This window comes from Stenella coeruleoalba (genome assembly GCF_951394435.1).
Source record: "Stenella coeruleoalba genome assembly, chromosome: 6".
NCBI lineage: Eukaryota > Metazoa > Chordata > Mammalia > Artiodactyla > Delphinidae > Stenella > Stenella coeruleoalba.
In genome coordinates, this window is record NC_137151.1 from 84,206,683 (window position 1) to 84,223,373 (window position 16,691).

The 16,691-nt window shown below is 37.3% G+C and overlaps 1 protein-coding gene across 1 annotated transcript in view; it reads left to right on the forward strand.

Moving 5' to 3' along the window:
* The window catches only part of LOC307187433 (small membrane A-kinase anchor protein), a 29,801-nt gene that overhangs the window by 11,433 nt on the left and 1,677 nt on the right, over positions 1-16,691 (forward strand). The window lies entirely within an intron of this gene.

A 16,691-nucleotide genomic window follows, 5' to 3' on the forward strand; every position in this document is an offset into this window, starting at 1 on the left:
CCAGGGAGCTTACAAACCAGGCTCAATCTGATGACACTGTATGCAGGACGGTGGTCCACAGCTCCAAGATGAACTATGGACTGCAGTAAACTGCATCTTCTGTTTGAAAGATCTAATAGAAGACCCTGTAGTGGCTAGACCCATTCCTGAGGGAAGGGTCTATATACTCTTTATATACTCAGTGCTTTGAGACTTCAAAGTAACATTGAGGGAACCAAGTAAATGGGGCTGTCTTTTCTTTACGTATGACTCTGATGTGTATGTATATATGTATGTGTGTTGGGATTTGGGGGAGGGAGTGATGGGAGAAAAGGCATCTTTATATTTTATTTTTGCTGGCAGTGGCATGAACAAATGGCCACTTCACATATTAGGACAAGGGTAAAACTAAGGATCCTTTCTGGGCATCTGCACTAATTATAGCCTGAATAAGTTGTCATCTCATTCTCACTCTATCTCCCTTTGATTTTATTTTGTTAAATAAATTTTGAAAGCACTTATACTGATGGATATTGGTGTTGAACACATAGTAGAAACTCAATAAATACTGGCTAGATGGTTAAGGAACGTTCTCACTGACAGCTCTTTATGTATCTTAAGATTTTAAACTATAGTATAAAATAAATTGATTTTCAGTATTTTTCAAAAGTGTGTTTAAAAAATATTTTATACTTCTGTATCAGCTAGTTACATTGACAAGAGAGCCAAAATACTTCTTTTGGCTAATATCCAGCATTAATGTATCATACCTTCAACTGATAGCCATGGTAACTTTCCAACCTGACTGATGAATAACACAGTCTAAAAATTAACTTAGAAGAGGTCATCCCACATGCTGTCCTAAGAAAACCAATTATATAATCTGCTCAACTACTGACTTGCATTACTAGCTAACATTGTTGAAACTTTATTTCTTCATGATGAATCAACTATCTTATTAGGGGATAATGAAATTATACAAAGCTTATTCTTCAGTGCTATACAGGTTGGGATTATCGTTGCCTTTTTTTAAAGGTCATTTTATTCACATTTCCTTATTAGTTCACATCTATAATTTTATTTATTTATTTATTATTTCCTTACTTATTTATGGCCACGCCACGCGGCTGGCAGGATCTCAGTTTCCCAACAAGGGATTGAACCTAGGCCACAGCAGTGAAAGCGCTGAATCCACCAGGCCACCAGGGAACTCCCTATCATTGCCTTTTAAGATGTCTGTCAAGTGTTTGAATAGCTGCTACCACGAACAGTAGTAGGATAAACTTTTTGTTTGTTTTTGTCTCTGACTTTCCTTTCAGGATCACTCTTCCTTACTCATGATAAATCTCAAGAGGCTTCTGTAGAACAGAAATCACAGAATTAAAATCTGATTAACAAAAATATGGGGTTACCAATGCTGTTCTATCAGGGAAACTGCATCTTTTCTAAGCATGTGATGATGAGTAATTCCATTAGACAGTTACTGGAGCAGTTGATTACATAATGGCATGAATGTATCAGTGTTGTTTTATCCAAGATAGGACCTGAAGGCCAGAGTTGACAGCTAGTCCTAGGTAGTGGTCTCTCGGAGCCTGGGAAGCTCCAAGCCATAATGTGCCTGCTGATGGAGACCAGGTCAAGGACTGGGACAATGAGCAGAGGGTAACAAGAGACCCTGGGAGGAAGCTACACTGGTCTTTGTTTGCCAGAATTAACATCAAAACTAGAAGTGGGGAGGGAGGTTCTATAAATTCAAGAGAGGGAGGATGTTTAACACTTAAATACTATAAGCCATGATCAGACGAAGTATTATTACAGCAACTGTTATTCCCAGAAGAACACTGAATTAGGAATGGGAGCTCCATGCTCACTTTTATGGATATATCCCCCATTTGCTTATCCATTCACCTATTGATAGACATTTGAGTTGTTTCCAGCTTTGGCTGTTGGGAGTAAAGCTGCTCTGGACATTGGTATACCAGTTTTTTGCAGACATGTTTGCATTTGTCTTAAATAAATACCTAGAAATAAAATGGTGGGTTCAGTTCTTTAAAGTGGTTGTACTGTTTTCCACTCACACCAGCAATATATGCATTCCACATCCTCGCCAACACTAGGCATTGCTGGGCTTTTTAATTTTAGCAATCCTAATGAGTGTATAATGGTATTGTTGTGTTTTGTTTTGTTTTTTGGCTGTGTTGGGTCTTCGTTGCTGTGCGCAGGCTTTCTCTAGTTGCAACAAGCAGGGGCTACTTTTCGTTGCAATGCGTGGGCTTCTCATTGCAGTGGCTTCTCTTGTTGCGGAGCACAGGCTCTAGGCGCGTGGGCTTCAGTAGTTGCAGCATGTGGGCTCAGTAGTTGTGGCATGCGGGCCCTAGAGCACATGAGCTTCAGTAGTTGTGGTGCGTAGGCTCAGTAGTTGCAGTACACAGGCTCAGTCGTTGTGACTTGCAGGCTCTAGAACAGGGGTCCCCAACCCCCGGGCCGCACAGCAGAAGGTGAGCGGCAGGCGAGCGAGCAAAGCTTCATCTGCCGCTCGCCATCGCTCCCCAGTGCTCACATTACCGCCTGAACCTTCTCCCTCCGCCCCGTCCATGGAAAAATTGCCTTCCACGAAACTGGTCCCTGGTGCCAAAAAGGTTGAGGACCGCTGCTCTAGAGCGCAGGCTCAGTAGTTGTGGAGCACGGGCTTAGTTGCTCCACGGCATGTGGGATCTTCCCAGACCAGGGCTCGAACCCATGTCCCCTGCATTGGCAGGCGGATTCTTAACCACTGCACCACCAGGGAAGTCCTGGTATTGTTGTTTTGAAAATACCTTTTTAATTTTTAATTTACATACAGTAAAACTGACTTTATTTTGGTGACTAATTCTCTGAGTTTTGATATATGTATAGATTTGTATAGCCACTATGACAATCAGGATATATAATGGTTCTACCACCCAAAAAAATTCCCTTTTGCTGCCTCTTTGTAGTCACATTCTCCTCTTACCCTAACCCTTAAAAGCCACATGTTATCTGTCCCTATAGTTTTGCCTTTTTCAGAATCATGCATTATGCAATACATAGAATCATGCAACATGAAAGAGTTTTAAGACTGGCATCTTTCAATCAGCATAACACCTTTAAGAGTCATCGATGTTGGTATCAGTATCTTTATTGCTTTCAGCTTTTGGCAATTATGAATAAAACTGTGATAAATATCTGCATAAAGCTTTTTATGTGAACACAAATTTCATTTCTCTAAATACCTAGGTGGGTTGGGTTATATGGTAAGTGGATGTTCCAACTTTATAAGAAAATGCTAAGCTGTTTTCCAGAGTGGCTTATTTTGCATTCCCACTAGCAATGTATGAAAGAAAGTTCCAGTTGCTCTGCATACTTACCAGCACTTGGTATTATTTTTTAAAAAATTTTACCCATTTTAATAGATGTACAGATGTACCATATCATGGTTTTACTTTGCATTTTTCTAAGGCCAGTATGTTGAGCATCTTTTCATGTACTTACTTGCCATCCATAGATGATGTCTTGGGTGAAAAGTCTGTACAAATCTTTTGCCCATTTTAAAAATTGGGTTGCTTTCTCACTGTTGACTTTTGATAGTTATTTATTCTAGATTGAAGTCATTTTTTGGGCAAATGATTTGCAAATATTTTTCTCCCCATCTGGGCCTCATCTTTTTATTTCCTTAACTGTGTTCTTCTCAGAGCAAAAGTTCTCAATTTTGATTTAGTCAAGGGTATCAATTTTTTTTATGGTTTATGCTTTTGGTGTCGTATCTAGAAACTCTTTGCCAAATCCAATATCATGAATATTTTCTGTATCGTCTTGTAAAAGTCTTATATTTTACATTTAGATCTATGACTCCTTTTGAGTTAATTTTTTGTATAAAGGGTAAGGTATAGATCTTTTTTGGCGGGGGGGGGGGGCATGTGGCTGTCCAGTTGTTCTAGTTCCATTTGTTGAAAAAATTACTTTTGCATTGAATTATTTTTGCACATTTGTCAAAAATCAATTGACCGGGCTTCCCTGGTGGTGCAGTGGTTGAGAGTCTGCCTGCTGATGCAGGGGACACGGGTTCATGCCATGGTCCAGGAAGATCCCACGTGCCGCGGAGCGGCTGGGCCTGTGAGCCATGGCCGCTGAGCCTGCGCATCCGGAGCCTGTGCTCCGCAACGGGAGAGGCCACAACAGTAAGAGGACCACGTAGCGCAAAAAAAAAAAAAAAAAAATCAATTGACCATATTTTTGTGGGTCTGTTTTTGGACTCTTATATTCCATAGATTTGTGTGTCTGGCCTTTCACCAATATAGCACTGTCTTGGTTACTGTAGCTTTTAATCAGTCTTAAAAGTGGTTAATGTGAGTCTTCCAACTTTGATCTTTCTCAAAATTGTTTTGGCTATTCTCATTTCTTTACATTTCCATATATAGTTTAGAATCAGCATGTTTATATCTATAATAAATCCTGCTGGGATTTTGAATGGAATTTTAGAATCAGTTTGTCAATGTCTACAAAAAAGCCTCCTGGAATTGTGCTCATATATATATATATATATATATACACACACACACACACACACACATATGCTTATATAATATATATAAAAATTGGGGGAGAATTGACATCTTAACAATATTATCTTCGAGATCATGAACACTATCTGTTTATTTAGTTTCTTTTTCTCAGTAACAATTTGTATTATTTACATACTGCATATACAACATACAATGTAGTTTTCTTTCATACATTTTATTAAATGTATCCCTAAGTGTTCATATTTTTTATACTATTGCAAATGGCACTAACTTCATCTTTCAATTACTAAGTATACAGAAGTACAGTTGATTTTTATATATTAATTTTGTATCATGAGACCTTGCTAAAATTATTTATTAGTTCTAGTAATTTTTTCATATATAATCCTTAGGATTTTTTACATATACAGTCTTGTCATCTGCAAGTAAAGGCAGTTTTTTTTTTCTGACGACCTTTATACTCTGTATTTCTTTCTTCCCTCTAGTACAATATTAAATAAAAATTGTGAAATAGAAATTGTGAGAATAAACATTGTTGCCTAGTTCCTATCATAGAAAAAGTTGTTCAGTCTTTCACCATTACACTTAACATTAGTTTGAGGAAGTCTCTCCTATTGCTAGTTTGCTGAGAATTTTTATCATGAATGGTTGTTTTATCAAATTTTTTTTGCATCTATTGAGATGATCATCTGGTGTTCTTTTTTATATTAACAGTGAATTATATGTATTGAGTTTTGAATGTTACATTCAAAATTTACATTGCATTCTGGTATAAATCCCACTTGGTCATGATGTAGTAACCATTTTATATATGCCGGATTCAATTTGCCATTTAAAAAAATGATATCTGGGTCTGTGTTCACGAGGGATATTGGCTTGTAGAGTGTTCTTTTCTTGAACTGTCTTTGCTTGGGGAAATCCTGACTTCATATAGAATGGATTTGGAATCCTCTTCCTCTATTTTCTGGAGTTTGGGTAAGATTGGTATTATTTCTTTCTGAAAAGTTTGAAAGAATTTAGAGCTTTAGAGCTGCCATTTGAGCCTGGAGTTTTCTTCTTGGAAAGGTTTGGAAAGGTTTAAGGTACAAATCCAATTTCTTTCATTGATATACAGCTATCAGACTTTCTGTTTTCTCTTGTGCCAGTTTTGGTAATTTGGTATGTATAAAGTTGTTCATAATATTCCCTTCTTGGTCTTTTAATGTATATGGAATCTGTAGTAATGTCCTTTTTCCTACACACATCTTGGTTCTGTGTGTCCTCTCATTTTTCTTGATCAGACTAGATAGAGACTTATCTATTTTATTAGATCTTTTTAAGGAACCACCATTGGTTCCATTGATTTTTCTCCATTATTGGCCCTTTTCCTTTGCTTTGTTTTCTGCTCTCATCTACATTATTCCCTTCCTTCTACTTTGGGTTTAATTTACTTTTCTTTTTCTAGCTTTTTAAGGTGAAAGCTTAGATCACCGATTTAATCCTTTCTTCTTTTCTGTCACAAGAATTTAAATCTATCAATATCCCTCTAAACTTTAACGATGCATTTAAAAATTTTTGATATGTTGTGGTTTCTAGTATTTGGTTGAAAATATATGTTAATTTCCTTGTGATTTCTTCTGTGGTGGTTGGAAAATATAAGATTCCAAGCTTTTGAAATCTGTTGAGATCATCGTGTAGTCTGTCTTGGTGAATGTTCTATATGCATTTTATAAGAATATGTATCCTACAGTTGTTGGGAATAGTCTTCTATAAATGACAGTTACCTCAAGTGACATCATAGTGTTGTTCAAAACTTGAATTCCTTATTTTTTCCTTTGAATATTCTATCCGTTACGGAGAGAGTAATGTTTATTTCTGCCTTTATTTCTGTCAGTTTTTCCTTAATGTATTTTGAAGCTCTGTTATTAGTTACATATACATTTATGATTATCATGTCTTCTCCTGACTGACACATAAAATGTCCCTATTTCTGGTAATACTAATGGTCTCTGAAGTCTGCGTTGTCTGATAGTCATACAGCCACAGCAACTTTTTATACTTCTTGTTTGCATTGTATGCCTTTTCCAACCCTCTTGTTTGCAACCTGTATATTTGTATTTAAAGTATATCTCTTATAGGTAGCATATAGCTGGATTTTTTTAATAGACTTTCTTTTTTAGAGCAGTTTTAGATTCACAGCAAAACTGAGCAGGGAGTACAGTTACCCCCTTCCCACTCCCCTCACCCCCTCCAACACACAAGCCTCACCCACTATCAACATCCCACTCCAGAGTGTTATAGTCAATGAACCTACACTGACATATGATCACTCAAAGTCTGTAGTTTACATTAGGGTTCATTCTTGGTGGTGTACATTCTGTGGGTTTTGACAATTGTATAATGGCACGTATCCACCACTGTAGTATAATACAGAGTAGTTCACCGCCCTAAAAATTCTATGTGTCCACCTATTCAACCTTCCCTCCTCTCTAACCCCTGGTAACCCCTGGGCTTTTTACTGTCTCCATAGTTTTGACTTTTCCAGAATGTCATACAGTTGTAAAGCTTGGCTTCTCTGGCTTAGTAATATGCATTTACGGTTCTTCCTTTTCTTTTCATGGCTTGATAACTCATTTCTTTTTAGCACTGAATAATATTCCATTGTCTGGATAGACCACTGTTCATCCATTCACCTCCTGAAGGACATCTTGGTTGCTTCCAATTTCTGCAATTATGAATAAAACTGCCATAAATATCCATATATAAGTTTTTGTGTGAACATAGTTTTTCAACTCATTTGGGTAAATACCAGGGAGTGTGATTGCTGGATCATATGGCAGGAGTATGTTTAGTTTTGTAAGAAACTGCCAAACTGTCTCCCACAGTGGCTGTACAATTTTGCATTCCCGCCAGCAATGAATGAGTTCTGTTGCTCCACATCCTCATTAGCATTTTGCGTTGTCAGTGTTTTGGATTTTTGCCATTCATATAGGTTGTAGTGGTATCGCAATGTCATTTAAAAATGCAACTCCCTAATGATATATGATGTTAAATTTTTTTTCACATGCTTATTTGCCATCAGTATGTCTTCTCTGGTGAGGTGTTTGTTCAGATCTGGTGTCCATTTTTTAATCAGGTTGTTTTCTTATTGTTGTTTTAAAGACTCCTTTGTGTATTTTGGATAAACAATCCTTTATCAGATATGCTTTTGCAAATATCTTTTCCCAGTCTGCCTCCCAGTCTGTGGCTTGTCTTTTCATTTTCTGGGCAGTGTCTTACACAGAGCAGAAGTTTTTAATTTTGATAAAGTCCAATTTATCAATTATTTCTTTCATGAATCATGCCTTTGATGTTGTATCTAAAAGGTCATTGCCAAACCCAAGGTCATTTAGATTTCTCTAGATTTAACTCCTGGGTGTTATCTTCTAAGAGTCTTATGGTTTGCTTTATATTTAGGTCTATGATTCACTTTAATTTCTGGGAAAGGTGTTAGGTCTGTCTAGATTTTTTTTTTTAATATGTGAATGTCCAGCTGTTCCAGCACATGTTGAAAAGGCTGTCTTTACTCCATTGTATTATCTTTGCTCCTTTGTCAAAGATCAGTTGACTGCATTCGTGTGGGTTGGATCTTATTTAACTAGTCTGCCTTTTTTTTTTTTTTTGCGGTACAGTCTGCCTTTTAATTGAAATTTTTAGTCCATTTTTTTTCAAGTAATTTTTGATATCTATGGGTTTAAGTCAGCCACTTTGCTGATTTCTAATTGTCCCATTTTTTTTTCCTTCCCATGTTCATCCTTTCCTGCCTTCTTCTGGGTTAAATGTATCTAATGCCTCATTGTTTTTAAGTCATACTTACATTATCTTTTTAGTTGTTTCTCTGTTAAGTTCTTTAAAATCATTTTCCCCCTTTTTCAGATTGGCTATGTCTATAGATGTTCAAGCTCACTAATCTTTCTTCTCCAATGCCCAACAGCCCACACAGTGAGTTTTTCATTTTAGTTCTTGAATTTACTTTTTGTGTGTTTTGTTACAATTTCCATTTCTCTGCTGAGATTCTCTATTTGTTCACTCTATGATTTTTCCTTTATGTCCTTGAACTTATTTAAATAGCTGCTTTACAGTTCTACTGAGTTCTCTTAACTACCAAGTGCTAGGTCATTTGGGGATCTGTTTCTAGTAACTTTTTTTTTTCTTGAACTTGGGGCACATTTTCCTGCTTCTTTGCATTATTAGTAATTTTTTATTGTATGACAGACATTGTGGATATTACTTCCCATAGGAATTTGGATTATGCCATCTTCCTTTGAATGGTATTGAATTTTATTCTTTGTTAGAATGGAACTGTTTGTTTGAACTTAGCCCAGTATGGCCTGTGGGCTGGCTGCCTGTTTTCATAAATTAGGTTTTATTGGAACATAAAAACCATTGCCCATTTGTTTACATATTAGCTATGGCTGGCTCTGCACTACAACAGACCTGAGTAGTATAACATAGACCATATGGCTCAGAAACCTAAATTATATATTAGCTAGCCCATTAACAAAAAGTTTTGTCAACCTCTGCTCTAAAGTTCACTCCTAAAGTGGTCTCAAATTTCTTTTTTGTTGTTGGATATTCTGTCTTTTTTTAAAGTTTTTATTTTATATTGGAGTATAGTTAATTAACACTGTATTAGTTTCAGGTGTACAGCAGAGTGATTCAGTTATATATATACATGTATCTATTCAGTTGTACATATACATATATCTATATCCCTTGAAGAGGAACTAAAGGTCCTTGACTTTGTTTCATGGCTAAGCTATTATTATTTTGTCTTGCTTGACTGTTTTCCTTTGTTTCTGCATTTGCTCTTTGGCACTCGGGGAAGGCCTAGGAGGCTAAAGCTTTTCTATAAACTAGAGGCCAAGGACACACGGGTCTGTCCCTAGGAAGGCCCTGCAGGGTCCTGCTCGGCTTCAGTGAGACCCCATGCAAATTTCTGCCTCCCTTCCAGCTCCTTTTACTCTTGAACTCCTTTGTAATTTCACCTGCTTCAGTATCTCAGTCTCTTCCTCTGTAGCACAGCAGAATTGCCCCTCTGCTTGAATCAGATTCTCAGGCAGAATCTCAAGATGATCAGTTGTGGGGTTTAACATCATGTTTCCCTTCTTTTGGGGATCAGAATCCTGTGCTGTTGTTCAATGTCTGAAAATAGCTGCCCACATATATTTTGTCCAGGTTTAAAGTTATTTTTGGTGTGAGGGCAAATCTGGCACTACTTTTGTCATGGTAAGATAAAGCTGCTTTTGCAAAACCAAAGATCTTAGAAAACACAGAATGTTCTCATGATTCTCCTCATGGACTTTTATTTGTCTGACATTCATTGCATTCTAATCATTTTCAGGTTAACTAAGTCCAGTTCCCTTAACAATCCCTCATAGTACAAAACAGATACTATGTTAAGTCATTACATGTTAGAGGTGCACAACCAGGCCAGTTCCTGTCTTCCAGGAGTTCAGTCTAGTAAACCAGATACATCACACACATCTCTTATGCCCTTTTTGAAATGCATCTCTGGAGCATATAGCAAGGCATATAGAACTAAAGGTAATCAGAAGCAGAGAGCTAGATTTCCTTTCCAACCCTCCATATCATCCTTATAAGTGGTAGAGGTGGGGAAGGAGTATATTATGGGAGAAATTGGATAAAACTTAAAGAAATCTAAAAAATACTTAGTACTGACTTGGACAAAGGTCACCTTTTTTGGACTTCTTATCAACTATTAAGAAATAAATTAAATGCATGCTAGTTTTTACCTTAAGATCAATAGTTTCAGAAATAATCAATGGAGTTTCATTTCATGAATTTTTACAGCTGTTTTTGGTCCAAAAACTACGATATAGTCAGGGATCACAACCTCATTTATAGAGTCTTTGCCTGCACTTTCTTATGGCTAGGCCTCCCTCCAGTGAAGTTTGTACTGTTTTAGTTACCCTTAAGTCTTATCTTAGATAAGTTCATTCAGTGACAACATTCCAGTGGGAAGTTTGGAAGGTACATCACAAGCATTGTACCCTATTGACTGTCCAAACATCAAACAATAAGATATTTAGGGGAGAAACTTTTAAGCTAATTTCAAATTAATCTAAGCTTTTCATAATATTTGGTTGGTTATCTATTTTATATATAGTAGTGTATATGTCAATCCCAAACTCCCAATTTATCCCCCCCCCACCTTTCCCTTTAGGTAACCATAAGTTTGTTTTCTGTAAGTTTGTTTCTGTTTTGTAAATAAGTTCATTTGTATCATTTTTTTTTTTTAGATTCCACATACAAGTGATGTCATATGATGTTTGTCTTTTTCTGTCTGACTTACCTCACTTAGTATGATAATCTCCAGGTCCATCCATGTTGCTGCAAATGGCATTATTTCATTCTTTTCAATGGCTGAGTAATATTCCATTGTATATATGTACCACATCTTTTTTATCCATTCATCTGTCGATGAACATTTAGGTTGCTTCCATGTCTTGGCTATTGTAAACAGAGCTGTAGTGAACACTGGGGTGCATGTATCCTTTGGAACCATGTTTTTCTCCAGATATATGCCCAGGAGTAGGATTGCTGGATCACATGGTAGCTCTGTTTTTAGTTTTTTAAAGAAATGCCATACTGTTCTCTGTAGTGTCTGCACCAATTTACATTCCCACCAACAGCGTAAGAGTGTTCCTTTTTCTCCACACTCTCTCCAGCATCCGTTATTTGTAGACTTTTTGGTGATGGCCATTCTGACTGGTGTGAGAGACATCTCATTATAGTTTTGATTTGCATTTCTCTAATAATTAGCTATGTGGACCATCTTTTCATATGTCTCTTAGCCATCTGTATGTCTTCTTTGGAGGAATGTCTATTTAGGTCTTATGCCCCTTTTTTGACTGGGTTGTCTGTTTCTTTGACATTGAGCTGCATGAGCAGTTTGTATATTTTGGAGAGTAATCCCTTGTCAGTTGCATTGTTTGCAAATATTTTCTCCCATTCTGAGGACTGTCTTTTTGTTTTGTTTATGGTTTCCTTTGCTGTGCAAAAGCTTGAGTTTAATTAGGTCCCATTTGTTTATTTTTGTTTTTATTTCTGTTATTCTAGGAGACAGATCAAAAAAGATCTTGCTTTAATTTATGTCAAAGACTGTTCTGCCTATGTTTTCCTCTAAGAGTTTTATATTATCAGGTCTTACATTTAGGTCTTTAATCCATTTTGAATTTATTTTTGTGTATGGTGTTAATGTTCTAATTTCATTCTTCTACATGTAACTGTCCAGTCTTCCCAGCACCACTTATTGAAGAGGATGTCTTTCCTCCACTGTATAGTCTTGCCTCCTTTGTTGTAGATTGATTGACCATAGGTGCATGGGTTTATTTCTAGGCTTTCTATCCTGTTCCATTGATCTATATTTCTGTTTTTCTGCCAGTACCATACTGTTTTGATGACTGTAGCTTTGTAGGATAGTCTGAAGTCAGGGAGCCTGATTTTCCTCCAGCTCCGTTTTTCTTTCTCAATTGCTTTGGCTATTCGGGGTCTTTTGTGTCCCATACAAATTGTGAAATTATTTGATCTGGTTCTGTGAAAAATGCCATTTGTAATTTGATATGGACTGCACTAAATCTGTAGATTGCCTTGGAAAGTATAGTCATTTTTGACAATATTGATTCTTCCAATCCAAAAACATGGTCCATCTGTTTGTGTCATCTTCTATTTCTTTCATTAGTATCTTACAGTTTTCTGAGTACAGGTCTTCTGCCTCCTTAGGTAGGTTTACTCCTAGGTATCTTATTCTTTTGATGCAATGGCCAATGGGATTGTTTTCTTAATTTCTCTTTCTTGTCTTTTGTTGTTAGTGTATAAGAATGCAAGAGATTTCTGTGTATTAATTTTGTAACCTGCAATTTTACCAGATTCATTGATGAGCTCTCATAGTCTTCTGGTAGCACCTTTAGGATTTTCTATGTATAGTATCATGTCATCGGCTAACAGTGACAATTTTATTTCTTCTTTTCCAATTTGCATTCCTTTTATTTCTTTTCCTTCTCTGACTGCTGTAGCTGGGACTTCCAAAAAACTATGTTGAATAGAAGTGGCCAGAATAGACATCCTTGTCTTGTTCCTGATCTTAGAGGAAATGCTTTCAGCTTTTCATGATTGAGTATGATGTTAGCTGTAGGTTTGTCATATATGGCCTTTATTATGTTGAGGTACATTCCCTCTATGCCCACTTTCTGGAGAGTTTTTATCATAACTGGGTTTTGAATTTTGTCAAAAGCTTTTTCTGCATCTGTTGAGATGATCATATGGTTTTTATTCTTCAGTTTGTTAATATGGTGTATCACATTGATTGACTTACACATATTGAAGAATCCTTGCATCCCTGGGATAATCCCACTTGATTATGGTGTATGATCCTTTTAATGTGTTCTTGGATTCTGTTTGCTAGTATTTTGTTGCAGATTTTTGCATCTATGTTCATCAGTGATATTCACCTGTAATTTTTTTTGTGTGATATCTTTGTCTGGTTTTGGTATCAGGGTGATGGGCCAAGTGGAATGAGCTTGGGAGTGTTCCTTCCTCTGCAGTTTTTTGGAAGAGTTACAGAAAGATAGGTGTTAACTCTTCTCTAAATGTTTGATAGAATTCACCTGTGAAGCCATCTGGTTCTGAACTTTTTTGGTTGTTGGGAGTTTTTTAATCACAGTTTCAGTTTCAGTACTTGTGATTCTATTCATATTTTCTGTTTCTTCCTGGTTCAGTCTTAGAAGATTGTTACCTTCTTAAGAATTTGTCCAGGGAACTTCCCTGGTGGTCCAGTGGTGAAGACTCCATGCTTCCAATGCAGCGGGGTACAGGTTCGATCCCTGGTCAGGGAACTAAGAGCCCACATGCTGTGGGGCATGGCCAAAACTTTTTTAAAAAGAGAGAAAAAAAAATTTGTCCAGTTCTTCTAGATTGTCCATTTTTTTGGCATATAGTTGCTTGTAGCAGTCACTTATTATCTATTGTATATCTGTGGTGTCTGTTGTAACCTCTCCTTTTTCATTTCTAATTTTATTGATTTGAACTCTCTCCCTTTTTTTCTTGGTGAATCTGGCTAAAGGTTTATCAATTTTATCTTTTCAGAGAACCAGCTTTTAGTTTCATTGATCTTTTCATTGTTTTCTTTGTTTCTATTTATTTCTGCTCTGATTTTTCTTTCTTTCTTTCTACTAACTTTGGGTTTTGTTTGTTCTTCTCTAGTTGCTTTATGTGTAAGGTTAGGTGGTTTATTTGTTTCCTGACGTAAGATTGTATTGCTATATAAACTTCCCTCTTAGAACTGCTTTTGCTGCGTTCCATAGGTTTTGGATCGTTGTGCTTTCACTTTCATTTTTCTCTAGGTATTTTTTTATTTTCTCTTTGATTTCTTCAGTGATCCATTGATTGTTTAGTAGCATATTGTTTAGCCTCCATGTGTTTGTGTTTTTTAAGGGTTTTTTCTTGTAGTTTATTTCTAATCTAATAGCGTTGTGGTTGGAAAGGATGCTTGATATGATTTCAGTTTTCCAAAATTTACTGAGGCTTGCTTTGTGGCCCAGCATGGATCAATCCTGGAGAATGATCCATGTGCACTCGGAAAGAATGTGTATTCTGCTGCTTTTGGATGGAATGCTCTATAAATATCAATTAAGTCCATCTGGTCTAATGTGTTATTTAAGGCATTTGTTTCCTTATTGATTTTCTGTCTGATCTGTCCATTGATGACAGTGGGGTATGAAAATTCCCCCACTATTATTGTGTTACTGTTGATTTCTTCTTTTATGGCTGTTCGTATTTGCCTTATATACTGAGGTGCTCCTATGTTGGGTGCATATATATTTACACTTGTTATATATCCTTGGATTGATCCCTTGATCATTATGTAGTGTCCTTCCTTATCTTTTGTAAGTCTTTATTTTAAAGTCTATTTTGTCTGAGTATTGTTACTCCAGCTTTCTTTTGATTTCCATATGCATAGAATACCTTTTTCCATCTCCTCACTTTCAGTCTGTTTGTGTCCCTAGGTCTGAAGTGGGTCTCTTGTAGACAGCTTATATACAGGTCTTGTTTTTGTATCCATTCAGCCAGTCTATGTCTTTTGGTTGGAGCATTTAATCCATTTACATTTAAGGTAATTATTGATATGTATGTTCTTATGGCCATTTTGTTAATTGTGTTGGATTTGTTTTTGTAGGTCTTTTTTCCTCCCCTTCTGTTGTTCTTTTGTGATTTGGTGACTATCTTTAATGTTGTGTTTGGATCCCTTTTTTTTTCTGTGTGTGTATCTCTATCATAGATTTTTGGTTTGCAGTTACCATGAGGTTTTGATATAGCACTCTCTATATAAATAAGATTGTTTTAAGTTGCTGGTCTTTTAATATCAAATGCATTTTTAATATCCTGCATTTGTACTCTTCTCATGATTGCTGGTTTTGATATCATATTTGTGTTGGATGATTTCCTACCTTTACTGTGTGTTTGCCTTTACCGGTGAGCTTTTCCATTTGTAGTTTTCTTGTTTCTAGTTGTAGTCTTTTTTTTTTTTTTCTGCCTAGACAAGTTCCTTTAGCATTTGTTGCAAAGCTGGTCTGACAGTGAATTCTTTTAGCATTTGCTTGTCTGTAAAGCTTTTGATTTCTCTGTCGAATCTGAATGAGAGCCTTGCTGGGTGTTCTTGGTTGTAGGTTCTTCCCTTTCATCAGTTTGAATATAATCATGCCACTCCCTTCTGTCCTGCAGAGTTTCTGCTGATAAATCAGCTTGTAGCCTTATGGGTATTGCCTTGTATGTTATTTGTTGCTTTTCACTTGTTTCAATATTTTATCTTTGATTTCCACCATTCTGTCTTCTAGCTCACTTATCCATTCTTCTGCCTCATTCTGCTACTGATTTCTTCTACTGTATTTTTCCTCTCAGTTATTGTATTGTTCATCTCTGTTTGTTCTTTAGTAGATCTTCTAGCTCTTTATTATACATTTCTTGTATCTTCTCGTTCTGTGCCTCTATTCTTTTGCCAAGACTTTGGATCATCTTTACTATCATTACTCTGAATTCTTTTTTTTGGTAGATTGCCTATCTTCACTTCCTTTAGTTGTTCTTCTGGGCTTTTTTCTTGATCCTTTGTATGGGAATTTTCCTCTGTTGTTGTGTCTTTCTGTGCTTGCAGTTTCCACTCCACAAGCTGCAGGGTTGTAGTTCCTCTTGTTCCTGCTGTCTGCCCCCTGGTGGATGAGGCTGGTCTAAGAGGCTTGTGCAGGCTTTCTGGTGGGCAGGGCCATGTCAAGGGGTGTGTCTGGCAGGCAGCTATGGGCTCAGGAAGACTTTAGGCAGCCCATCTGCTGATGGGCTGTCTTCCCATCCTGTTGGTTGTTTGGCCCGAGGCTTCCCCATACTGGAGCCTGCAGTCTGTTGAGTGGGGCCAGGTCTTGGTGAGAAAGTGGGGGCCTCCAGGAGGGCTCACACCAACGAGTACTCCCCAGAACTACCACCACCAGTGTCTTTGTCCCCACAGTGAGCCAGAGCCACCCCCCCACCCTTGCCTCCACGGGAGACCCTCCAATACCAGCAGGTCTGGTCCAGGATCCTATGGGGCCACTGCTTTTTCCACTGGTTCCTGGTGCACATGAGACCTTGTGTGCACCCTTCCAAGAGTGGAGTTTCTTTTTCTGCCTGTCCTGTCGAATTCCTGTGATCACACCCCACTGGCCTTCAAAGCCAGATGCTCTGGGGGCTCCTCCTCCTGATGCCAGACCCACAGGCTGGGGGTTCTGGTGTAGGGCTCATGACTTTCACTCCTGTGGGAGAACCTCTGTGAGATAATTATTTTCTAGTTTGTGGGTCACCCACCTGGCAGATATGGGAGTTGGTTTTATTGCGAGTGCACCCTTTCTACCATCTCATTGTGGCTTCTTTGTTTTTGTGTGTAAGATATCTTTTTTGGTAGCTTCCAGTGTTTTTCTGTTGATGGTCATTCAGCAATTGTGATTTTGGTGTTTTTGTGAGATGAGGTGAGCTCACGTCGTTCTACTCCACCATCTTGTCCTTGCTTCATAATTTCATAATATCTAATTTAGAAGGAAAAATAGGTGGCTTTGCCATGTCTAACTTGTGTTGTTTAGAGTTGGCCCTAGTGTAAAGAAAGACCATCAT